The sequence below is a fragment of the Sander lucioperca genome, chromosome 1, assembly GCF_008315115.2.
Source record: "Sander lucioperca isolate FBNREF2018 chromosome 1, SLUC_FBN_1.2, whole genome shotgun sequence".
Taxonomy (NCBI): domain Eukaryota; kingdom Metazoa; phylum Chordata; class Actinopteri; order Perciformes; family Percidae; genus Sander; species Sander lucioperca.
Genome location: NC_050173.1, coordinates 44,582,819 through 44,608,415, shown reverse-complemented (window position 1 = coordinate 44,608,415; position 25,597 = coordinate 44,582,819). Strand labels below are relative to the sequence as shown.

Below are 25,597 nucleotides of genomic sequence, written 5' to 3'. Positions count from 1 at the left end.
ATGTCGAATAATCACTGTCTTTGTGATTGAACACTGCATGACAATGGTCATGCAACACATCAAAACACGTGGAAAAACAAAGAAACTCAGTCAAATGCAAAATTATAACATTTAGCCCTTGTGTTGTCTTCCATTCGACCATGCGTCGTCCTCCCGGCTCAAAACTGAAAACCTTTCTCTAGGTCTCTTTTTCGACACTTTTGGCGCTTTTGTCAATGTTTTTGGTGCTGTACAACTACATAAATGTAGGCATATGGGCAGTGAGCACTATATTCAAATGTCTCAATTCAAAATGTCGAATTCAAAATCACAGCACTCAATTCAAAATGTCAAAATCAATACACATCAGTACATCAGCCCAGCAGACAAGCCAAAAAAACTAACAAAAAACAAGGCATTTTCATTATGCAAAGAGAAACCAACAGTTGCTGTCCCCCCTGCCAAAAATATCAGATATAATCAAGGGGATTTCTCAAATGTAATTTACTAACTTATCCAACTACATACATGTAGGCATATGAGCAGTGAGTCCTATATTGAAATATCTCAATTCAAAATGTCTATCAATTCAAAAAGCCAAAATTGTGGGTTGGTCAAATCTGTATTTTTCCGACTTTATTTCACAGGCCCTGAAAGCAACTCTGCTGATTGGTCAAAAACTTTCAAAAGCATCATGGGAAAGCTAAAACTGCTTTAGCATCACAGCTAATGACAATAAAAGGACCGAAAATGAATAAGATATCAATATTAGATCTAAGAATATGGATTTATTGCACAAAGTCCTCTGAAAGAAATACGAGTTACAGTAAAAGAAGCGTAGACTGTGGACCTGTCTCTTACACTTCTCTGCATACTGAATAAACTCACGAAACACACCCACTGTACTGTGTGCTTGAAAAACAGAGAGGGGTTGGGCGCAAAGCCAACCACTTATAATTTTTTATGACAGTTAATATTTTACATTTATTATAATGATAACATTTTTCGGGGGGTTAAACTGCCTACTTTTGATTATTGTTAACCTCCCTCATCCCACAAATGCTACATTTGCACGTACATTCACACTTGTGGACCAACTCAACTCTGACAGATTGGGGAGGGGAGTGATAGTGGTCATGTAATATTGATTTATTTATAATGTATTATTATTATTGTGAAATTAGTGTTCATAAATTAGTAATGTATGGTCTTTCAACAATTTCAAGTGAATAATATAACAATTTACGGAAAATATTGTTAAAGCTTGTGTCATGTGGTGCCCCCCCCACTGGTTGTGAATGGTTGGTGCCCCTGGGCAGTGGCCCAAGTGCCCTTATGGATAATCCGGGCATGAGTAGAAGCTGAAAACTTTTGCTGCACATTGTCGGCCACTTGTACTCTACATGCCTTTTTATGGTAATTTGGATGCTTAGTCTAAAGAGACTCTTATTTTTATTATGTTATTATTTTTGTCAATGGAGGCCGATGGGCAAGCTTATAGCAACGAAATAATGTACACTTGAATTCTGTTGTATTCCTTCATTTGTGAATGTCGGCATTATTAGCATTTTTAGAACGGGATTCAATTCAATTCAATTGTATTTATAGTGTCAAATCACAACAGGAGTAAGCTCAGGACACTTTACAGATAGAGTAGGTCTAGACCACACTCTATAATTTACAGAGACCCAACAATCCCCCCCCAAGAGCAAGCAAAATAGCCCAATGACCTCAATTTGTACGGATGCTGTGAGGTATTTCTTTTCTCATAAATGTGGACTCCCACACTTGTCAAGTCAATTTCAGTTATATAGTTGAATATCACAAATTTGCCTCAAGGTGCTTTACAATCTGTACAGCATACAAGACTCTCCATCATCTCTCCACTTCTAGAGTGATTTTACTTACAGATGGGTGACAAATAAAATAAAATAAAGCAACATACTTGAGTGTCTTCATGAAGTGTTGGTGCCCCACAAGCAACCAGTGCAGCTTCAAAGCTCCTCGACAAAAACATCTTCAGGTCTCTGAGCTCTACTGAAGGGATTAGCACTTTTCTTCCAAAAGGATCTTTTCTCATTTGGTGTTTTTGTGATGTTGCCCCAAAATTTCTCATTGGTGTTAAATGAGGTTGAGATCTGGTGACAGTAAGGCCACGGCATATTATTCAAAATTTTCATTCAATCAAACCACTCAGTGAACCCTTATGACCCTTACTGCATGGACGCATGTGCATTTATTATCTTTAATTTATTAAGGTTGTTCCTTTAACTTCCATCTGTTTATACTGTGTATGGTGCCAGAGCAGTTTGACATATGGGGCTACAATTACATTGCAACGTTTTGGTTTTTAAGCGGAATTTTGAGCCAAAAGTGATGTCCATGCACACAAGTGGTTTTAGCTGCAGTAGAAGAACTAATCTCTGACTCTTAAACTTACACGGCCAAAACGCATATCTCATCAACATTCTGGTATACCGCGCATGCATATTCCAGGGTAAACAGGAGGCAGCGTTGCAACTTTAATAGCTTAGTCTCAGCGACCGAGATGTCATGACCCAATAAGGCGGCATCAGTGTCGGTGCTGCTAAAGGTCTCCGCATGAGGCCGTTGAGACTGCAACACAACCCTGAAGATTCCAAACCCAAACGGGGTCAGAAGTGTTTTCTAATTTCTCCGGATTAGAGGCTCTGAAACGCCAGAGCAGTGTGAATGCGAGGTGTAAACAATAGGGTGTAAATGTAGGTTTTTAAACCAGAATGTAGCAATGTAAATGTAGCCTCAGTCTCACCTAATGAAGTTGCACTGACTGAAACAGTGTGTGTGCATCTGAACTGTTCATATATTCATCTACACAATGTGTATCTAACTCAACTGTTTATCTGAAAAATAGCAGAGATGGCTGCTGCATTGTGTAATCGCTGAGGTCTCCAGATCAAAAATAAATTGACTGCCCTGATTCCTTCTTTAAGGGCATTCGCATCTTCAGATGTTTGGCTCAGCTGAGGAAACAATAGACAGTGTGGGATTTCTAATGCACAGCTCACTGCCTCTCTAGTCAGCTTGCCCTCAGGCTTGTTGGTTTGATTGAAACAGGGATCCTGAAACTGTTGGGTGGTCTTTTTTCGAAGCTTTGGAATGTGCCAGCTTCCTCCGCCTGGCTAACGTCTTTTTAGTCCTGCGGATGAGGGAGAGATTTGAATTTTTCTTTCATTATCACTGTGAAGGCGCAGTGGGACCACTTTTATTCTGACTGCTTCTTTTGACTCACAGAGCCACAGATAAGAAAATAGAAACTAAAATGATGCATAGAGGAAAAGAGACTGAAAAATAGCAGACGTACAGTAATTCAAGAAAACAAAGATAGGAGAATAGAAAAGACAACAACAGACAAAAGGAAGACAAGTTGTACTGCGAGTCTCTGTTGGTGTATTTCGACACTAATTATCTTCACAATGATACCAACACTCTTCCTTGTGCTTTCTTTCTCTTTCTGTCAGAGGTAGAGCTGGGCGATATGGAAAAAATCTAATATCATGATATTGTTGACCAAATACCTCAATATCGATATTGCGGCGATATTGTAGGGTTGACAATTGGTGCTTACAAAAAATATTTACACAATGAGATTTTTGATAAATAATCATCATTAATGTGTATATAATAACTAAGTGGATAAAGACAAATAATAGAAAAGCTAGAACAGTCTGGTAAATTCAAAAAATTACATCACTTTACTGTAATCCAGCCATTAAAACCAGGGACAGGTAACACTTGTGTCATATCACGATTTTACGATATCCAAAATCTAAGACAATATCCAGTCTCATATCACGATATCGATATAATATTGATATATTGCCCAGCCCTAGTCAGAGGCTAATTTAAGTCCAAACTTGTTTGTCTGTTTATTTGGATCTCTACATGTTGTCACCTTTTGTCTCTTTCTAAAGTAGCTCCAGTATGAATGAGATAAGAGCCCAGTAGGAGAGCACAAACATCCCTCAACAATTAAACATCCATCACCAACGTTTAGCTTAAATAATTTCTTGTCTCTGCAAAGATCTCGTTAGATTTTGGAACTTAGTGTTTATCTAGGAAATGTGAATATTATCTATCAGTCAGCCAGTTTGCTTGTTCCAGTGGGACATTTGCACTAGTTTGTAGCCTACAGAATTACATGTCTGGTATTCTTAGAGGAACCAAAACTGACACTCATCACACTTCAATGCACTTCTCTTTAATGCAAGATTGACATAATTAGCATACTTCTTAATCTTACCTACTATTTCTTAATTAGTGGAAATACTATCTGCTATCTGCCAACCCATGGGCCCACCACCTGTGGGAGGAACCGCTGGGGTCGGGTGCGCTGCCACATGGGTGGCAGTGAAGGTCAGGGGCCTCGACGGACCAGACCCGGGCAGCAGACGCTGGCTCTGGGGACGTGGAACGTCACCTCTCTGTGGGGGAAGGAACCGGAACTTGTGCGGGAGGTGGAGCGCTACCAGTTGGATCTGGTGGGGCTTACCTCTACGCACAGTCTCGGTTCTGGAACCATACTCCTGGATAGGGGTTGGACTCTTTTCTTCTCCGGAGTTGCCCAGGGTGTGAGGCGCCGGGCGGGTGTGGGGATACTCACAAGCCCCCGGCTGAGCGCCGCTACGTTGGAGTTTACCCCGGTGGACGAGAGGGTCGCCTCCCTACGCCAGCGGGTTGTGGGGGGGAAAACTCTGACTGTTGTTTGTGCGTATGCACCAAACAAGAGCTCGGAGTATTCGGCCTTCTTGGAGACCTTGAATGGAGTCCTGTATGGGGCTCCAGTAGGGGACTCCATAGTTCTGCTGGGGGACTTCAACGCGCACGTGGGCAATGATGGAGACACATGGAGAGGCGTGATTGGGAGGAACGGCCTCCCTGATCTAAACCAGAGTGGTTGTTTGTTGTTGGACTTCTGTGCTAGTCATGGATTGTCTATAACGAACACCATGTTCGAACATAGGGATGCTCATAAGTGTACTTGGTACCAGAGCACCCTAGGCCAAAGGTCAATGATCGATTTTATAATCGTTTCATCTGATCTGAGGCCGTATGTTTTGGACACTCGGGTGAAGAGAGGGGCAGAGCTGTCAACTGATCACCATCTGGTGGTGAGTTGGGTCAGAGGGTGGGGGAAGACTCTGGACAGACCTGGTAAACCCAAACGGGTAGTGCGGGTGAACTGGGAACGTCTGGAGGAGGCCCCTGTCCGACAGACTTTCAACTCACACCTCCGACGGAGCTTTTCGTGCATCCCTGTGGAGGCTGGGGGCATTGAACCCGAGTGGACAATGTTCAAAGTTTCCATTGCTGAAGCTGCGGCGGGGAGCTGTGGTCTTAGGGTCTTAGGTGCCTCAAGGGGTGGCAACCCACGAACACCGTGGTGGACACCGGTGGTCAGGGAAGCCGTCCGACTGAAGAAGGAGTCTTTCTGGGATATGTTATCCCAGGGGACTCCGGAGGCAGTTGCAAGGTACCGAAGGGCCCGAAGGGCTGCAGCCTCTGCCGTGAATGAGGCAAAGCAGCGGGTGTGGGAGAAGTTCGGAGAAGACATGGAGAAGGACTTTCGGTCGGCACCAACGTGCTTCTGGAAAACCGTTCGCCACCTCAGGAGGGGGAAGCGGGGAACCATCCAAGCTGTGTACAGTAAGGATGGGACGCTGCTGACCTCAACTGAGGAGGTAATAGGGCGGTGGAAGGAGCACTTTGAGGAACTCCTAAATCCGACTAATACGCCCTCTATGGTAGAGGCAGAGTTGGAGGATGATGGGGGATTGTCGTCAATTTCCCTGGTGGAAGTTGCTGAGGTAGTTAAACAACTCCACAGTGGCAAAGCCCCAGGGATTGATGAGATCCGTCCAGAAATGCTTAAAGCTCTGGGTGTGGAGGGGTTGTCTTGGTTGACACGCCTCTTCAACATTGTGTGGAAGTCGGGGACGGTGCCTAAGGAGTGGCAGACCGGGGTGGTGGTTCCCCTTTTCAAAAAGGGGGACCAGAGGGTGTGTGCCAATTACAGGGGTATCACACTTCTCAGCCTCCCCGGTAAAGTCTACTCCAAGGTGCTGGAAAGGAGGGTTCGGTCGATAGTCGAACCTCAGGTTGAAGAGGAACAATGCGGATTCCGTCCTGGTCGTGGAACAACGGACCAGATCTTTACTCTCGCAAGGATCCTGGAGGGAGCCTGGGAGTATGCCCAACCGGTCTACATGTGCTTTGTGGATCTGGAGAAGGCGTATGACCGGGTCCCCCGGGAGACACTGTGGGAGGTGCTACGGGAGTATGGGGTGAGGGGGTCCCTTCTCAGGGCCATCCAATCTCTGTACGACCAAAGCGAGAGCTGTGTCCGGGTTCTCGGCAGTAAGTCAGACTCGTTTCAGGTGAGAGTTGGCCTCCGCCAGGGCTGCGCTTTGTCACCAATCCTGTTTGTAGTATTTATGGACAGGATATCGAGGCGTAGTCGGGGTGGAGAGGGGTTGCAGTTTGGTGAGCTGGGGATCTCATCGCTGCTTTTTGCAGATGATGTGGTCCTGATGGCATCGTCGGCCTGTGACCTTCAGCACTCACTGGATCGGTTCGCAGCCGAGTGTAAAGCGGCTGGGATGAGGATCAGCACCTCTAAATCTGAGGCCATGGTTCTCAGCAGGAAACCGATGGAGTGCCTTCTCCAGGTAGGGAATGAGTCTTTACCCCAAGTGAAGGAGTTCAAGTACCTTGGAGTCTTGTTCGCGAGTGAGGGAACAATGGAGCGGGAGATTGGTCGGAGAATCGGCGCAGCGGGTGCGGTATTACACTCAATTTATCGCACCGTTGTGACGAAAAGAGAGCTGAGCCAGAAGGCAAAGCTCTCAATCTACCGGTCAGTTTTCGTTCCTACCCTCACCTATGGTCATGAAGGCTGGGTCATGACCGAAAGAACGAGATCCAGGGTACAAGCGGCCGAAATGGGTTTCCTCAGGAGGGTGGCTGGCGTCTCCCTTAGAGATAGGGTGAGAAGCTCAGTCATCCGTGAGGAGCTCGGAGTAGAGCCGCTGCTCCTTCGCGTCGAAAGGAGCCAGTTGAGGTGGTTCGGGCATCTGGTAAGGATGCCCCCTGGGCGCCTCCCTAGGGAGGTTTTCCAGGCACGTCCAGCTGGGAGGAGGCCTCGGGGAAGACCCAGGACTAGGTGGAGGGATTATATCTCCAACCTGGCCTGGGAACGCCTCGGGATCCCCCAGTCGGAGCTGGTTAATGTGGCTCGGGAAAGGGAAGTTTGGGGTCCCCTGCTGGAGCTGCTACCCCCGCGACCCGTTACCGGATAAGCGGAAGAAGATGGATGAACACAAGTTTGAATCTTGAATCTTGCACTGCATGTGCAGGCAGTATGGCATCACATTACCGACTTATCGCTCAGTTACCACTCTGGCCTTTTTGTCCTCTGGCCTGATTACCCAGTTAACACCTTGTAACATCTGTTCCTGCGCCACATGTAGTCCACATTATGTTCACTTTCGTGCATGAGGTTTTAAAAGATTTAAATAAGCTTGAGTTTTGTTTGCAGGCAGCATTAGATTATAGCACTATAATTGCACATTCTTGCACATTTACACATTCTTGCATGATAGCAAACAAATGAGTAAATGAAGTAAATGCCAACAATTAAGATTCAATACAGATCTATTGTACATCTACTATGTTTATTATTATTGTCAAATTTTAATTATCAGCCTACATAAATAACAACATTACACAAGTGATTCACTTTTATACGTTTATAGTTTCATTATATGCAAATTTTGTTAAACACACAAATCTTTCATATGTGCATGTTAAGCTACAGAAGTAGTCCGTGGTTGTTTAGTGCATTACTGATTATTTGCAGAGTGAAATGCCTCAGAGCAAGGAATCTTAATTTGCCAATTTGGCTCTATTGCACAACCCAGTTCTTTTGCAGCCTTTGAAATGTTATGATTGGTGGAGACTGTTTAGCAACCCTTCCTGTTAGCTTGTCAAGGGGGCGAGATGATACATTTGTCACACATTTACATTTTACGTAATCATTTTTGCATAGCGGTGTGAAGATGGTTTTGAATAATTTCTCGTATGATCTTATTTGTCACATCCATTTAATAGACACCTTTGATTTCCAAATTTCATCACTACATCATGCGTACACCAGAATAAGGAACATGGAACCCAATTTTAATTCATACCAATACTCAATGCATTCAGGTATGTGCACTACATATGCATTAGCAGTATTGCTGATCTTCCATATACACAGCGTGTGATGCAAAATGAATATGAAATGAAAAGCAGTACATCACACAGTTACAGCATGTCCTTTTATGTTTGCTGTGTTCTAGCTTTACACTTGGTTAACATGACATTTTAAATGCAGCCATTTTAGTGGCTACATAGTTACAGTAATGTTAGTGTGACATAATGCAGATGTAACACAAACTGTCTTTTATCTTGGCACACTGTTCAATTGAAACAAAAGTTATGTCTGCTGAACATGCTCTATCTAAAATTGATCTTTCTTGGGTGTGGCCATATATTGAGTTGTGTTTAGTTTATCTCTCTGAGCAGGTTTGAGTTATAGAAAGAAGAGTTTGGAGGTAAAAAAATGAGAAGATGCTCAAATTCCACCAAAGAGGCAGTTTCCCAATGCCCATTTTGCATCTTGTATTTAAATCTAAATGTAGGACGTGCACATTCAGTAGTTGTTCCTTAAGTAAATTGAGTGGTAAATGGTGCCTCTGTGCTTTAAGTTGCTTAAATGGCAGGACCAGTAGCAATAGCCAATAATGAAACCAATAATCAAATCCTTTGTTTGACACAAGCCCAACATGCTTTGATTTTTTTATAAACATGGCAAGAACATTATCAGGGCTTTCACTCACTGGTTGGATGGCTAAAGACACTGCACAAGATTCAACAGTAAATATCATTATGGAAAGCATCAATTGCCCTTCAAGAAGACCCTGAAACAGCTGACACTGCATGCAAGAAGAATGTCCCCGCTTATATCTATGGACTGTCAAACTATAGCTATCTTCAACCAATACTTATATTTCACATGTCAGACACATCCGGCAATGTAATAGATCATGTCAAGGACTTTCATGCAACCATCAAGTGTGATGTTCCCGGAACAGGCCTGCGTGTTTGAGTCATAAGTCAATAGGATACAGTCTGACTAAGAGCGGTCAGATTGCAGCGAGCTTCTCTTTTACCCTCCTCGAATCCGCTTTCCCTCTCACGCTGCTGTTTACCTCTCCTCACCACCTCAGGTGTCCTGTGACAGATCCTGTTTTCCGGATGATTGCTTTCAACAGGGAAGTTTGGCCTCAGACAGCATGAAACTAAACAGAAAGATGGAGACAGCAGGTCGCGTCGGCCCGCTTGTTTGCTCACTCATTCCCTTTGTGGACATACCATGAGAGGGATAAATGGTGTACACAATGCCCTCCAGATGATGATAGTAATGCAAACAATTACTAGTGAAAGAAAATATATATTTTGTAGAAAGGTTTGTCTGTTTTGCAGTAATATCTGACATTCTCAACCGGTTCTCACTCTTAACTTGTCAAATACGGCAGCTTGGTCAGTGGCCCTCAGTCTGATACCAAGGCACCCTTGAGCGTCTGTATGAGACCCACTGGGCTCACAGAGTCACAACTGCTCAACCACGTTGCTGGAATATAACGTAGAATGACGGTAGGAAGTAGTATTAAAGACTGGCCTAGGAGTCACTACTGATAATTTGTCTTTGGTTAATTTTGAAACTTTATTTTATGCATGCAGCCACAGATATTCAAGATTGTCGGCGAGGTGCGTGGAAAGATTCACTCGGAAGGCAGTTAGTTAGTGTGTTGCAAATGCCAGAGCCGTTTTTTGATCCCAGTCCGTCACTGTCCAGCACTCTGAACCAGCTCCTTCGGTTGTGCAAGAGTAAATAAGCTCTTTAACCTAAAGTCTATTTTTTACAGAGTTTGCATGCAGGGTGTGGCAGGGTTCAGCCTCATTTATCATCTGTCACGTCAAGCCACCTGTACACAATGTTGACACACTGATTCTTAACTGCAGCAGTGGCAGCACATTCTATCCCTCCATTCAAGCCCTACTTACGGCGTTTGGCTCTGTTGCAGAGTGCAGACTTGGCAGCCAACACAGTAAACCATATTTTTTTAACACGGACTGAATAATTCATTCAGCAACTGCTGACGTAATCTCAATAAGACATTCTCCATTCATAAAAAAAGCATTTTCTGATACATGAGGCTGAGTGTGCACACACATCAAAAACAGATGCCGAGGCTCCCATTCAACTTAGGAAGGCTCATATCTGAATCAAAGCACGCAAACGATGCTGTCAAAATCTCCGGCAATGAAACTAACGTGATTTAGGCCTCTGAATTGTTTTCCTCCCAGATAGACATAAAAATAGTTTTGGACACTGTACTGAACCCACTGTACTCTACCTGTCCAGCACCAAACGGCACACAGATACAGTAAAAAAGATAGTGAAGCATCTAATAGCTAAAGAAACAAAGCTATATGACTATTACACTAACATTGCCATATGGTCACAAACAAGTAAATGCCTTCTGCCATAGGTGGAAATTACAAATCACTATGCTGATTCAATTCAGATCACAGACTGTCGCAAGATGGTAGAACACATTGCCCTTGGCGTCCTTCACGGTCAAGTTCCTCCCTACATCTCTGACTTGATACAGCTTCATACTCCCACCCGTAGTCTGAGGTCATTAGGTCAGAGGCTGTTAGTGGTTCCCTGCACTCATTTTAAAACTAGAGGGGATCGATCATTCCAAGCAGTGGCTCCTATAGGCTGTGGAATGTCTTGCCTCCCTTTTTACGTTGTGTGAATTCTGTCGAATCTTTTAAAAAGCAATTGAAGACTCTGCTATTCAAGCAGGCTTTTAATTAGTCGAGGGGTTGTTATGGTTGTTTGTTATGTTTTCTATTAGTATTTAAATGTTCTTGTATTTTAATTTGTTGTATTACATTTTGTTGTGAAGCACTTTGTGATTTTTATCTGTGAAAGGTGCTATACAAATAAACTTTACTTACTTACTTACACTGTGTTTTGCCCAGGTAAGCATTCCACACAGATTCTGAATAAAGTGTGAGAGGTGGTGAATACTACTTTAATCTTTATTTCCCATGTTTTCATCCTTTGCCGAGCAAAAGACTCTCGGGCCATTAATCACTTGGGAGAGCCGAATTTCATTTTGCATCACTAATACAATTCAAAAGCAGGATAAATGAGGAGGTGGAACTTCTTCAGTTGCAACTTTCCAAACATGTCACTCCTGCTTTGGATGCAGAGAAGATTTGAACTTGACTCATGCTGTTTTTAACACACAAACAAGGAAAAATAAAATAAAACTTAAAAGAGGGGTTGGAAGAATGTTTTTTTGCCAGCTTCTCCATTGAAACAAATATGTCATATTTCATGCTAAGTGCAGATCAATTAGCTAATTTGTGCTGACAAGTGGCTCTGAGTTAAAGTCTGCCCAGTGTTTTCACACAGAGTTGTTCCCCTGCTGCAGAGAGTGTTTCCGATCTTACTGACAGACACACACAGACTTTCACATATGTGATTATATCTTTGTTGTGCCTCTGTGCCGAGGATAGCTGTGGCAGGAGGCATTATGTTTTCGATTGTCCGTCCGTCCCTCCCTCCTTCTGTTCCATTCTTGTGAATGCGATATCTCAGGGCCTCCTGGAGGGAATTTCTTCAAATTAGGCACAAATGTCCAGATTGGCTGCTTCTCAAGGTTCTTATTTGATAGGTCCCTGTAGATCCTCACTTGAACCAGAAGTTGTCCTGCCCTACTTCGCGAAAGCCGTCTCTAAACTCTCATTCCTGCCCCGAGGATCAAGGATCAAGGATCAAGGATCGATGATCAAGGATCCATGATCCAGTATCCAGGATTGAGGAGGGATCTCCAAGGAGCTATGAGTGAGGATACTTCCTGGAAGCCTTGCAGTTGAAAGTGCAGTGGAAAGCCGTTGCTAACTCCGCTTATACAGCCGATGAATTCACATGACTTTTCAGAGGAAAGGACGTCTCATCCCTCTAAAACACATTTCCTCGTTTCCTCTCTCCTTGCATGATTTTCTCACGTCCCTCCCATGCTTCCTTGGTAGGATGGACTAAGATGCAAGAAAGGGGTGTACCGGGGATACAATTTAACGACTTAAGACGTAGCCTTGTACTCATGGATGAACTGATTTGATGCTGTACTTTTGTTTGAACGTGACTATTCTCTTTGTCAGTCGTTTCTGGTGTGAGGGGAATACAATTAGCCAGGGCTGTAGTCAAGACCACCTTTGTCGAGTCCAAGACAAGTCCAAGACCAGGACTAGTCGAGACCAAGTCAAGACCGAGTCCAAAGAGGTTCGAGTCCAAGACAAGACCGAGTCCAAAAAGGTTTGAGTCCGAGTCAAAACCGAGTCAGAAAAAAATTGTTGCTTTGCAGAATTTGCAGTCTGCCCTGTGTTTCTTTTTAAGCGCAGTGCTGAGAAATTTCTGGTGATTTCTATAACCAAATTTGATTATGGCAGAATTGGCGGACATCTTCGTTTGTTACAGTGTGTGTGAATCAATGAAAATGAATGGCAATAACGTTAGCAGGGCATGCAGATGCAGGGCGTGTGAAGATAATCTAGTGTGTGATTGGTTATCAGGTGGCCAGTCTTTCACTTTCCCTCCAATATTAATATAAACATAATAAAGACACCTGGACTCGGTCGAGACCAAGACCAGTGGCAGACCAAGACAAGTCCAAGTCCAAATACCAGCGAGTCCGAGACAAGTCCGAGACCATAGAAAAACCGTCTTGAGTCCGGATCGTGTCCAAGACCGGACTTGAGTACTACAGCCTTGCAATTAACTGTTTGTAGGTAGATGAATAACTGTGTGTGTGTGTGTGTGTGTGTGTGTGTGTGTGTGTGTGTGTGTGTGTGTGCGTGTGTGTGTTAGAGAAAGCAAGACTCATGATTTTTTTTTTTACTTTTAATCCTCCAAGGAGATAAGGAAATGATCATGATGATTATCATGTAGATATGACAGACATGTTTATTCTATCCCACATGCTGCAGTGTCTACATATATCTACATGAGACCAGAAAGACATTAAAATCTTTGGGGTAAAGACGTGCAGATTGTCAATGTGCTTCGGGGTTAAATAAGAACGTGTCATATACTGATACCTGTAAGCTGTCACAACAACATAAGCATGAGTTAGCTGAAATTCGGTTCACTTGTCAGTTCATATTACTGTTACTTCTTAACATTTAGCTGCAGCAGTGTCACATCAAATCCCTCTACATTCACTGTAAAAAAAGGGATTCTGATACTGTATACAAGCCTGTACAGCGAAGAGAAAGAGCTGTGGAAGTAGGTGTACTGTTTCCTACTGACATCCCATCCAGAAAAAGGACACCTACTCTTTTATTACAGGAAGTGTGATGAAACTGTAGACGGGCGCCACCGTTTATTTAAAACCAGGTCCTCTCTGATCACTGCTGACTGTATCATTTGTTCAACCACTTGACTACTTATGGCCCCTCTTGGCTCGAGATGTTTTAACACTTGCTGCGTGTAGAGTCTGATGTTCTTAGTAAAAACACAATTCGTAGCTCTCAGTTTATTCTTTACTTACACTCTTTCATACTTTCCTTCTTTTCATATGGTCTCTTTGAGGTATTGTAGGAAGACTAACAGCTTGACTTTCTCTTCTGTTTTGGTGATTGAAGAACTTCAGCCTGTTCAGCTTGTGGTGATTCCTTCACAAAGTGTAGTGAGTGAGTTAAGCTACCATTTATGTTAGAGGGTTTATGGGGATGGCAGATCCAAATGCAGAGACAGTAGGTAGTGGTGAGCTTGAGTATTTAATACAAATAACAAAAGCGATACAACCAAAGGACTCCTGAAGGCAGCAGGCAAAATAGTTCGAAAACGTAGAGGAAGACAAAAGAACAGGAATCACAAAAACTGGACCACCGAGACAAAGGGGGTAGACTCCACACACAAACACCCAAAACAAATACAATGACAAAGCCAACACAGAGACTAAATACACAAGGTAATGAGGTGAAACAAGGGACAGGTGACACGAGGGCTCAGGAATAGGTGAAGCACATCAACACGTTCTCACACTCATCTCGTAAAATATGGACGCTTGGTCAGGTGCCTTTGTCGTTCTTATTGACGCTAAAAGTCTCCTTTAGCGCTTTAAGTAAACGCGCATAGTCTGGACTATTGCCGTCCCTTTAGCGCTATAAGTAAACGCGTTGGTCGGGACTATTGCCGTCCCTTTAGCGCTATAAGTAAATGCGCTTGGGCGGGACTATTGCCGTCCCTTTTGACGCAGTTATGTTAAGGAAAAGGTTGTGGGTGGGTGTACGGTTCTGTGACACACGGGAGGAAAGAAAAAAGCGACTATAGCAAGCGTGACAAGCGGGATGCAAACCCCGCTCTCCTGGGTGAAAGTCTTGTGTTTGACCCATCCACCACCCCAACCAACCTCCTTACGCGGAAATTCGCCCTTACATACTACTCGCTAAATCCTATCTAACTGCTGCTCTCCCCGGTGCGTTACACAAACACGCTGAAAGACCCCTTTTTCGTCGCATCAGACGCTGACAGTCACTGTCCAAACATCCTTATTTTACGAGTTCGGAATGAGAACGGGTTGAGCACATCAGGGTGGGGCGGACAATCACAAAGGCGGGAAAACACAAGGCAGGAAGTAAAACAAGACATGACATGGGAGAAAGCAGACTACAAAATAAAACAGGAAACTGAAACATACACAACCATGACAATTTATTGTACAATAAATTAAGCTTTACTAAACTAAAGCTATCCCCCAGAGACAGGTAGCAAATCAAGTTCATTCCAAGTCAATGATGTCTATTATACAGTAGTTATAGCCTACTGTAGTTATTGTTCTCTAGTGTCGCTATTTGTTTTTTGAGTTAGTCTATTTAGTTATTGTAATTTGGCCTTTAATTAGGCCTACATTTGTTTATTTTACACGTGCACGCTCATTTCAAAGGTTAGGCTATGTAACCATGTTCCTATGGTGGCAAATTTACATACATTATAGCCAAATTCTATTAGAAAAAAAAAAAAAGGATGTTTTGCTGCCTTGTTATCATTACTAGTTAATATAGACTGAGAAAAATATGAATTCACTGTGCTGCTCAAAGGCTACCACTGTCAGCTATACTGCAACATTTAGGGTGAAATGTTTTCTTGCATGTTACTCAATAAGAGTGTGTGTATCCTTTTGTTTTGCTGATGGGCCATTAAAACGTGCAGTATACTCACCATTCCCGACCAGTCGCGTGACAGTATGACGTCATGGGAGCGGCGTAAGTATTTATACTTGCACATGGTGGTCGCGACACTAGTTGCAGTCTTCTCCAGAACAGAGGTGTCGCAACCGAGGAAAGGCTATCGACTTTGCTATTTCTACGGACTAGAAGAAGAAGAAAAAGGTAAACAATGGCAGAACTGGCAGCAGCATTGACGTCAATGTCAACAGTGGCTAAGATGATATTGGAGTCAAAGAACAGCTGCTTTTGAGCCTGCTTGCAAAGAAACAAAAGAAAAAGAAGGTGGAATGTTCGTCCTTTAAATAACGCCAGACAAACCGAGGTATACCGAATACGGTGAGTTCAATATCCTCGTGAAACAAAAGAGGATGATAGACGAAGAGAAGCACTTTGAATACTTCAGAATGTCTGCACAACGATTCGATGACCTACTTCTGATCAGGCCTTTCATTCACCATAAAAGAGCTCATCTTAACCCAGTAAGTTTACAAGAGAGAACTCGTCCATGCTTCCTGTTTCCGCTTTGTTGTGCGCCGCTGAAAAAAATAAGTTAAATAAAAATGAGTTAAATCCTCGCGCACCAGCGAGATCTACGTCATTTTGACGTCACATTGTCGCGCGACAGGTCAGGAACGGCGACTGTAAAAAGGCCTTAACACTTCACCCTCTGTTCTAGCAGCAAGAACACACAACCCCCACCATACACTGCCAGATAGTGTATCAAACAGCTTAAACTCACACTAAACTGCTGTACTCTTAGTAGTGTAAATGTATGCTCTAATATTTTTGAAGTTTGAAGTTAATGTAATGGAAATACACGATGTGTATGTGTTTTTGATAAGCAGTTAAATTAAAGCCACTGCTTAAACATCGCTGTTTGTGTGCCGAGTTATAGATGGCCTCCGGCCATGTAAAGAGCTTCAGACTGAGTACCACTAGTCTCTTTGTTTAGTCCAGAGTTAATTGCAGAGGTATAAACTGTTATGAGCCCAGTTTACATCTTTATACACTCATATAATGATTTTTACTTGAATAGGATCTAGGGCTGGGTGTCGTTAAAAAAATTATGATACCAGTACCAATACCAGCACAAATTTGGTACTTTATTTGAAACCTCTCTTTTCTAAAACGCCTGCAGTGATTAGCTGCGAGCAAAACCATACAAATAGTAATTTTTTTTAAATAGTTCGTATGCAGGTATCGTTTCATTGGAGATGTTTCGGTAATCGGCACTGGATTATATCAGTCAATATTTTAAAGGTTATTGGAACCTCATCCCCACATTTTTATCCCAGCATGGAAAAACAAGTTTACATAGCCCACCAAAAACAGATGTTCATCCTGATAGATTAAACCTCTGTGTCATCAATCTAGACCCTAATGACAATACACTGTGCACTGGCATGTGGATGTTATCCTCACAAGTTTAAACAATATGTGGAAGTGGGAAATTTAGCTATAACTGGACTGAACAATCTTGACTTTTGTTCATTGACAGATGTTTTATCCTGAAAGCACACAGCGTCTTTGACCTTGGTGTGAGTGTGTCCATGCATGCAAAGCAGGCTGTTGTGTAGTCAAACTTGTGTGATGAGAAAAGCAAACTTTCTGATTTGGTGTACTTCCAAAACACTGTATTAAACTCCCCATGTTTATAGCAAAGGTCTCAAAAGGATGCATAGTAATTTGTCATAAAGTTGTATTTTTATGTCTTTCGCCTGAAAGCACTTTGCAGCAGTATGTGTCACATTTTTAATTTTTTATTTTGTCTCTTATGTTGTGCTAAGAGCAGCTTGGGTATTGACCCTGAAATTAAGACTCATTTTCCCAGTCTATTCAACAATGGCTGCGGGGCAGCATAGAAAGTAAGCTGGCTGTCCTTTAGCTGGAGGACCATCTTATAAGAATTTGCTGCTGTGCCCTTGAGCAAGATGCTAAGATCCTACAGTCCCATGGTGTGCTCTGATCAGTCATCCTACAAAAGCACAAATGTGAGCTCATAAAGAGCAGACATTAGTTTGCAAGACAAGTCCTTAAAATGACTAATGGCTTTGTTTGTCTGAATTTACAAGGAGCAGATGGTGGTTAAGTTTACTGCATCAGAACACTTCCAGTAGCATCACATGAGTTTTCAGTCATTCAGCTTTTTTATTGGAAACAAATAGAAAGAAAAAGTAAAATGTATAGCCAGTACAGCTAAAGCTTCTCACTGCACAGCCTCCGTATTTCTAGGGATGACACATTTTGGGCAATATTTTAGCATACAATGTATGTCCAGGGCTGATATTCAGAGTCAGTACAGCCCTGCTCTTGTTCTGTATGTAGCGAGATGAAAGTAAGTGTGTAAAGCACCCAACTTTCATGCTGAATTTGGCATATCAAACCTCCTATTTTCTTATGTATTCTTCATGTATTATATATTTATTTTATAATTATTGTTTGTATACATGATGTATTTGTTTTATTTGGTTTTGAAACAGTGTCACAAACCATCGCTAATCTTAATTTTTACATTGAAAATTGAAAAAAGTCTCGTAATCCAAAATTTTACAAAATTGGCACTAAATGGTATAAAATGGGGAGAACATTTTTGTCAGACCCTTTAGTTCAACAAGTTCTCCAAACCATACGACGGTACAGGTAATTTATTCCCACCCTATTAAACAACCTATAGGAGCGTTTCATAAATGATGGCCCCTATGGAGGCAGAAAATACGACCCACAGGAGCGTTTTCCTTCCTCATATCTAAATGGAACGGCCTCGGTTTGAAACATGTCATTAATGTAAAATGGTCGCAGTTTGGTTACGTTTATGGATAAGCCAGCTGCCGCACAAACACACACACACACACACACACACACACACACACACATACACACACACAATGACAAACACACATTTATCTAATTTTTTTATATAGAACATCTCACACATTAGGTTTGTATCACTGTGGCTCTTTTATACACAGATGAAAAACGGCGTCTCTCTTGATCTTGGCTCATTATTAATCAAACTGAACAATGATGGCTGTGTCTGCCTTATTCTTGCCAGTTTAACAGTCTGGGCTTTGTTTTCCTCACTATGAGACTTTGAGCCAGCAAAGTGCCATTTTCGTCTGATGTACATGTGATACTCCAGGTTGGTTTCTCGCCTGTTTGTGTTTGGTATTTTTGTGACTCTCTGTCAGTTCAACTGTGGCTGAGTGGGAAGGGGAGCTGCAGTGGGGGTTGTCGGGAGGGATCAGGCTGCGCAGAGCAGCTCTGCTGTCACGTTGGTCCTGGTCAGCCGAGGTCAAGATACACGATGCAAAGTCCTTCTGGATTATTGTCATGCGTCTACCAAGTGATGCACATGTAAGCAGATCCAATTCTGAACCTGCTCTGAAGCTTACTGGCCCTTTTTGGGTATTAGTAGAATTCTAACTGTCCATTTCCAACTTGATTGAGAAGGAAAGAAAAAGGAAAAGCAGCATGAAAAGACGTTGGTTCTGTATATTACATTTTGCTCGCTCAATTTACTGTGTTTGCAGTGTGTTTTTGTTCTGTTGATAACTGGCCAGATGTTGGCTTTGTGATATCATGTCCAGACATTTTTAGCACCTCTGATAAGATTTGAAAAGCAGAAAATTCTTTAGCGATCTCAAACATCTGTTTAATTTAATATTAGCAAAGAAACAACACACACTGTTACCAGAGGATGTCTCCTGTCGGTGTGAGAAGTTAAACCCCTTGGACTTACATGAGATCACTTACATAGATTTATTTTGTCAGCACATTGCAGCTTCTTCACCGGCTGTCCTTTACCAAAGACAAAAAGTAACCAGGCAACAGAGACGATAGTGCTCTAGTCTAGTGCTCTAGTCAGAGCAGTAATAAAACAAACACCAACCAAAGGTGGTTTGATTACCAGAGTACAGCCTGCACGTCTGCAGGACTGTGGCAAAAAACTATGCAAAGATAAGAAGTCTATCGCAGCTCAGACATGAATGAAGATCCTAACAAAAAAAGGACTCAACATGTCGAGAACAAACTGCTGAAACACTTTAATAATGAGAGACAGAAAAATTATTAAAAGCAATGAATCCGCTAAATTAGCAGAAATGGAAGCACAATAAGGTGTCAGGGTCTCCAAGCCCATACTACAGGATGTTGACAAGGCACTCCTAACAACTAGTCAGCAAGACAGAAGATGATTACATAATAATTATCAGCTCCCCTACACCCAACATCTCAGACCTGAACGATGGATCCATCACACGCCTTGCCCTCGCCATTGTCAATGACACTAATCACTCTCTATAGCCACACTTTACACTGCTGCCATCTGGCCGCAGATACAGGACTCAAGGTGTAGAAAGACTCGCTTTGGCAGAAGTTTTGTCGCTTCTGCCATAGCACTGCTGAACAAACTATCCCGCTAACTTTGTATAGATCTGGTGTCGTTGTTTCTATGTGTCTATATACCTATATACCATGTCTTAATGTTATCTGTTGATGTATTTGTCCGTGTATATTGCCATGTGCATGAAACAGACTGTGAAAACAAATCTCCCTCATGGGACAATACCTACCTACCTACCTGCCTACCTACCTACCTACCTACCTACCTACCAACCAACCAACCAACCAACCAACCAACCAACCACAGTGTTTCCCAGCTGCAAACTAACAGCAGCCCCAGCCCAACAGACTGCTGGGAGTTGATATTCAGCTGTTTGATTCAGGCACAAGAAAACCACACACTATAGCCTTTAAAACCTGACTGACAGATCCAGCAAAGATGGATGATTGTAAGCTGAGCAAAAGGTTGATTTGCTGCATTACTTTGCATAGATTTGTCTTTCATTGAGTCCACCCCCTGCAGTTCCTCGATCAGCGGATTAAAAAGGTTCGCACTTTGGCTGCGTGGCTCAGCAGCAGGGATGTGTGGTCTCTGTAGGTGGTGGAGCAGCACACATCGATGACTGTGGCAAAGCTCAACTGCTGCATGCTGCGAGTACACGTCACGTCTCTGAAGCGTCCTGCATGCTCCCCCAAAATTCTGCTATTCCTCCAGGTCTGTAAACCTTACAAGCACTGTGTGTGGTAGCAACATCAAACATCATTGCATCTTTTTTTTTCTTTTTACATAAAACAATATTTTATTATTGTTATCTTTATTGTATAAATCCTCACATACGTGTGACAAATACATAATATTACGTATATTATGTTTTGTTTTTTTTTACTTCATTTTTTATTTAGAATTCAATTTTCAACGGTCAGTCATCTCAGTTCTTAAACATACACTGTACATATACAAATACATATCACATAATATATAAGTAAAGTAAATAGGAAAATAATTTGAACAAAAAATAAATAAATGAAAAGGTGACAGTCTTACAAACTTTACTAAAAGTGTATCATTGCATCTCATGTACCGTCACATGGTTTTCGTATGACATACTAATTTGGGGAACATAAGGGATATAATCAGTCAATGTTTCATGACACAGATATTTGAAAGGAATAGTTAAATATTTTGGGATATAAGCGTATTCATTTTCACGAGCATTTTCATTGCCAAAAGAGTTGATACAAAGCTAATTAAGACTCACAGCTCCACACAATTCTCTCAGTATGTATCTCTGTATTTCTCAGTATGACTATGTTCAGAAGATTGTGTTGAACAGCGACTTTCACGCACAGAAACTCAAGTGAAGATAATGACCTCTTCTGAAGAGTCCATCATGTTTTATTAATCCTCCGTGTCCTCCTTGGCTACTAGCAACTGCGTGGAGGAGGGGGATGCGCGATCACCCAAGGCTTGTATCATGTAGATGCGCATACAGTTATTAGAATTCCTCATGGGGGCAACAGAGACTACGCATTATAGCTTTAAGTAAGGAGATTGATACACTCTCATGTTTGTGTTCGGACCTGGAGCCAGGAGGCGATTAGCTCGGCTTAGTGTACAGACTGGAATCAGGGGGACACAGCTAGCCTGGTTTTGTACCTGCTATGGCTAACCCCTTGTTTTGAATTATGTATTAAAATGATAAACACACATCATGTCCTTAGAATAGAACTACTTTCAGAGTTTCCTTGAGAAAGGCACCACATTTTACCTTACTACAATGGCTCAAAAACCAATAGCAGAAGACTGGGCGAGTGTGTGGGTGGGAATAAATGTGAAACAGAGGAAGTGCTGAAAAACAGACTTATTCTTACAGTCCTCCACTGGAAAAATCCAATTGATGGACAAGTTGCCGTAGAAGGTCCAAAGGACATTGATAGACACTTTGGGCAGAAGGCCTTAGCAGTATAGGCAAAGGAGCATTTTATCATTAGTTTGACCCTGATTTTTCTTGCCCAAAGTGAAGTTTGAGGGTTGACTGTCTGAGCTCAGCAAATGTCATGACACAGAATGATGGATTACCATGGGTCAGTCATACCAAGGTGAGATTTGGACACAGTCTACTCTGCAGACGCCACCTCCTCTTCTCTCCATCATCACTTCTTATGTGCCTTTTATGTCTGCTTGACTTTCCATTTCTGTCTCTCTTGCCATTTGCAACTTTCTCAGTGACTCTTTGATGTATACTTATTTACTTTTCTGAGCTCAATGAATCCAGTATGAGAATCCTTTTAGCCATATGCACACACTATATTGCACTCATCCCAAATCTTAAGAGCTTTAGCGGACATCCACCCCCGGGCAGGAGACCTCCCAAAGTCCCAGAATTTACTCGTTTCCAACAGGGGAGAGATCAACATAAACTACCAACCCGTTCTCATTCCGAACTCGTAAAATAAGGACGTTTGGACAGTGGCTGTCAGCGTCTGATGCGACGAAAAAGGCGTCTTTCAGCGTGTTTGTGTAACGCACCGGGGGGAGCAGCAGTTAGATAGGATTTAGCGAGTAGTATGTAAGGGCGAATTTCCGCGTCAGGATATTGGTTGGGGTGGTGGATGGGTCAAACACAGGACTTTCATCCAGGAGAGCAGGGTTCACGTCCCGCTTGTCACGCTTGCTATAGCCGCTTTTTTCTTTCCTCCACGACCCTTTCCTAAACCCAACCGTCCCGTAGTTCCCACGTGTCACCCGTAAGCCCACCCACGACCTTTTCCTTAACATAACTGCGTCAAAAGGGATGGCAATAGTCCTGACCAAGCGCGTTTACTTAAAGCGCTAAGGGAGACTTTTAGCGTCAATAAGAACGACAAAGGCACCTGACCAAGCGTCCATATTTTACGAGATGAGTGTGAGAACGTGTTGAAACTACACTAGCTTCAGTCGCTGCTGAGTATTTCATTTCATATTATTGGATGTGGCTCCATTATAGTGCTCCAATACTCTGTCTGAAATTGTAAAAAAGTTTAACAGAAAACCACTTTTTGAAGTTAACCCTCTAATTCATTCTTCTCTGAATGCAATCTTTTTTTAATTTATTTCAGGTTTATTTATCAGGGACAATGCACACTATTAATACATAAATAAATGTAAAATGTGCCAGAATTAGCCAGGAGGCTATATTACATCTGCTGTCCCTGGACTGGTGATAAGAGGTCACCCTAAAAAGAAATAAAAGGATTAAGCTATAAATAATACAAACAGATTTGGCCCTATATAATGCCAGTTGATTATAGTAATGCTAAAAAAAAATAACATAAAAACCACAACAGTTGGTAAAGATCAACACCAGCACACACACACACACACACACACACACACACACACACACACACACACACACACACACACACACACACACACACACACTCTTAGCTGAACTGTCAGACCATATAACAAACATGGCACAACAGCACAGACATCAATTTTTGGTAGACATGCACACAAACAACATTGCTGGGACAGTAACAAGCAAAAGAAGATTAGCCTAGCTGTACAATGATGAAACAGACAATCTCACAGTCAGCGCACAAGAAGCCCACACAGGCAGAGCAGAAGCGACGAGATGGCAGCACGATTTAGTGTCTTAATTAGTGTTGACAGTGCTGACTACTTGTTTGCCACTTTTTTAAGTTATGTTTGAAAGAAGAATAAGTTAAAAATTCTAATGTGAATCATAAATATTTCATGCAATGTTTTTTTGTATCATTATTTAGCTTTTATTGTAGTAAGCAGTGGTGAGCAGTGAAAAAAAAGGGGAGAGGGTGGAATCAATTCATTGTGCAGCTTCAAATCCAAGATTTTGCATATTAATTACACAGTTTCAGCTCAACTCCGCCTACCATACAATTAAAGCCATGTTTTTAAGTTGAGTGAGACAGTAAGGGATGGAAGAAGTGGCAGAGATATTGTCTCGCCATCATACAATTTGTATTGATTTGATGCTAGATGTCCTAAATTGAGTGGTTTTGATGTAAAGTTTTGACAGCATGTCGGCGTAAAGGATCTGTGAATGTTTTATGCTAACAAGATAATTGTGATGTCTTTGTTAAAATGACAAGACACTCAGATTTTACAAACAAGTATAGCCATAAATAGCTATTAAGCTTGCAATATAAATCAAAGACTCCTAATAATATGTTTGTGAAAGAAAAATAGTGTGTCACACACTTTCCTTTGCTCTCCCTGTGTCCCCAGTTGCATACTAACCATAGTAACACCATATGTTACTGTATACACTAATTACTATTGTATTATTTCAATTAGTATTATCTAATTAAATGAACTTAACTTTTTTATACCAACAGAAAATATGCAATGTATGACATCAGACATCAAACTTGACTTTGAATGCCAAATAAATTTAACTAAGAGAAAGTAAACTGTTTTTTAGTTGTTGTCTTTTGTGCTAAACTGCTGCTGCAATTGAACTCTTTCCCCAGAGAAATCAGGTAAAAAAAATTACATTTGCAGTATTTTCATTCATCAGAAGTTGTAAATAACAGATGAGGGGTTATACTGCGTTCCATTTACCTCGGAAGTCGGAGCTGGAAATGACATCACACCCAAGTTGATTGCGTTCCAGTACTGCAAGTCGGAATGTTTGCGCTAGCCAGGTTAGCCATTGATAGCAGTACCAGTTGATAACAACGCAATAAGCTATATTTTGTGCATAGAAACAGCGTAGCAACATGTCGACAGATAGAAGTTGGACAGTACGGTGTATACGACTGATTTAATGAGACACAAATAAGACAGGAGTGCTAATAAACTGTATGTTACTACATCTTTCACTACTAACACTACACTACTGTACTGATGCAGAGAGCAGCCATGTTGGATTTCGAGGTAGGCTTTGCTCAGGGTACTGTGAGGCTGCATCTCATGGCCCTTATTTGACAGCTCCTCGACTCCTCGGTCTTCAGCTGAACTGGAAGTTGTTCTGTCCTTCCCCGGTGAAGGCCGGCTTGAAGCTCTTATTTCTGCCCAGAGGAGAGAGGAGCGAGCATCGAGGAGGGATCATCGAGGAGCTATAGGCGAGGATACACGATAGCTGCCTTCCCGGAAGCCTTGCAGCTGAAGGAGTTGCTAACCACCCATACAGCTGAAAAATTCATTTGACGCTTCAGAGGAAAGAATGTCTCATCCCTCTAAAAACACATTTGCTCGTTTCCTCTCTCCTCCGATGATTTCCTCGTGTTTGTCCCGTGCCTCCTCGGTGGGAGGGACTAAGACGCGAGGAAGGGAGGCAAGTGGAGGAGTCAAGGAGGCAATTTTAGCGACATGAGAAGCACCTCGAGTTGCTCCATTTTATGAGTCGGAAATCCGACCTTAAGGGGCGTTCCATTTGAAATTTCCGACTTGGAACTTGGAAATGCCGACTTCCGAATACAAATGGAACCCACCATTAGTTGAGAGCCACTGAAAACTATGAGAGGTTCAGATTTGAGTTGTGTTTATGTTCTACTGTCCATTTGTAGCACCAGTACAGGACAGACGAGGATAAATACCAACTGTAATTATTTTCAGCAAATCATCCAGTAAAAAGTATGACTCCTTTCATAAACTCCTTTTGATAATTATCTAGAGCACTAATACAGGACAGACAAGGATAAATACCACTTCCACAATCCACTGTGATTATCTTCAGCAATCATACAGTAAAAAAATGGCTTCACTTTTTACATAGAGTAAGATTTGTTCAACGCTTTCAGGCGACAAAAAAAATCTTGTTTTTACTGTGGTGTTTACTGTGTGACTCTAATCACGAAGCTGTTGTGAGCAACTCTCTTTGCTGGTGTGATGGGGAAGCAAACAAAAGCAGAG

General features: G+C 42.2%; 1 protein-coding gene and 1 long non-coding RNA gene across 4 annotated transcripts in view; both read left to right on the top strand.

Annotated features, from left to right (window-relative positions):
• Positions 1-25,597, top strand: part of htr4 (5-hydroxytryptamine receptor 4) — a 201,453-nt gene that overhangs the window by 61,315 nt on the left and 114,541 nt on the right. The gene's annotated exons all lie outside the window — the stretch shown is intronic.
• Positions 1,080-18,798, top strand: LOC116062449. The gene is made up of 3 exons (XR_004107972.1): positions 1,080-1,333; positions 17,324-17,330; positions 18,788-18,798. It is a non-coding gene; the product is annotated as an uncharacterized LOC116062449 (long non-coding RNA).